Raw genomic sequence first — 1,865 nt, forward strand, 5'->3', positions numbered from 1 at the left:
CAACTGTGTTTATTTGAGGACAGCATGGATTTCCATGTAGAAAATCTGATGGAATCTAAAAAATAGCTATTATAACTAACAGATGAGTTTAGCAAGATTGTATGACATAAGATCAATATACAAAATCAATTACATTTCTATATATTAGCAATGAACAACTGGAAATTGAAATTAAAAAAAATAATACCACATACAGTAGCATCAAAAAATATGAACGATGAGGGGCCAGCCTGGTGGCATAGCAGTTAAGTTCGTACCTTCCACCTCAGTGGTACGGGGTTCGCCGGTTTGGATCCTGGGCACAGACCTGCTCACCACTCATCAAGCCATGCTGAGGCGGCATCCCACATAGAAGAACTAGAACGACCTACAACTAGGATATACAACTATGTACTGGGGTTTTGGGGAGAAAAAAGAAAAAGAGGAAGATTGGCATCAGATGTTAGCTCAGGGCCAATCTTCCTCAAAATAAATAAATAAATAAACAGACAAACAAACTAGCCTGGGGCCGATGAACCTGCCCTCAAAAGCAAAAAAAATGAACGATGTAGGGATAAGTCTGACAAAGGAGATATAAGACCTATACACCGGAAACTACAAAACACTGCTTAGAGAAATTAAAGAAGACCATAATAAATGAGGAGATATACTATGCTCATGGATCAAAAGACTCAATACTGTTAAGATGTCAATTGACCTATTGACCTATAACTCCAACACAAGCCCAGTCAAATTTCAAACAGCCTTTTTTTTGTAGAAATTGAAAAGCTTACTCTAAAATTCTCATGGAAATGCAATGGACTTAGAATAGCCAAAACAACTTTGAAAAAGAAGGGGAGAAAAAAGTTGGAAGGCTCTTTCCCCCGGCTGGCAGTGCGGAGGCCGCAGGATGCCTGGAGCTCCTGTAAAAGACGTGAACCAGCAGGAGCTCATCGGAGCTCTGGCAGCCTTCCTCAAAAAGTCCAGGAAGCTGCAAGTCCATGAACAGGTGGACTGTGAAGCTGGCCAAGCAGAAAGAACTTACTCCCTATGACGAACTGGTTCTACACATGAGCTGCTTCCACAGCGCAGCCCCTGAACCTCCTCGACAGTGCTGCGGTTTGCTCCACGACCAAGATCTATGGGGGATGTCAGAGAAACATCATGCCCAGCCACTTCAGCCACTTCAGCCAAGGCTCCAAGAGCACGGCCTGCCGGGTCCTCCAAGCCCTGGAGAGCTGAAAATAGTGGGAAAGGACCAAGATGGGGGCTGCAAACTGACACCTCCGGGACAGAGAGATCTGGACAGAAGCACTGGGCAGGTGGCAGCTGCCAAGAAGCATTAGAACAAAAGATGCTGGGTTAGTAAATTGGCTCATTCATAAAAAAAAAAAATAGTTGGAGGACTTACACTACCTAACTTCAAGATTATTAGAAAACCACAGTAATCACGACAGTGTCACCTTGGCATCAAGATAAACAAATAGATCAAAGGAAGAGAATAGAAAGTCTATAAATAGACCCACACATAGATGGTCAATTGATTTTCAACAAAGATGCAAAGGCAGTCTAGTGGAAAAAGGATAGTCTTTACAAGAAATGGTCCTGGAACAAATGGATATTCACATACAAAATAAAATAAAATACTTCATACCATACACAAAAATTAACTCAAAGTGGATCCTAGACCTAAACATAAGCCTAAAAGTATAAAATTTCTAAATTTCTAGAAGAAAACACAGGAGAAAATTTTTGTTACCTAGGCAAAGATTTCCTAGATACAACGCCATAAAAGAAAAAATTGAAAAACTGAACTTCATCAAAATTCAGGATTTCTGCTATTTGAAAGATATTGTTAAAAGAATAAAAAGCCACAGACTGGGAGA

General features: G+C 40.6%; 1 pseudogene; it reads left to right on the plus strand.

Moving 5' to 3' along the window:
• The first annotated feature begins 889 nt into the window (after positions 1–889).
• LOC101388429 (small ribosomal subunit protein eS19 pseudogene) lies at positions 890–1,325 on the plus strand (annotated as a pseudogene).
• The last annotated feature ends 540 nt before the right edge of the window (positions 1,326–1,865 follow it).

This window comes from Ceratotherium simum, chromosome 16, assembly GCF_057802395.1.
Source record: "Ceratotherium simum simum isolate JZ-2026a chromosome 16, ASM5780239v1, whole genome shotgun sequence".
Classification (NCBI taxonomy): domain Eukaryota; kingdom Metazoa; phylum Chordata; class Mammalia; order Perissodactyla; family Rhinocerotidae; genus Ceratotherium; species Ceratotherium simum.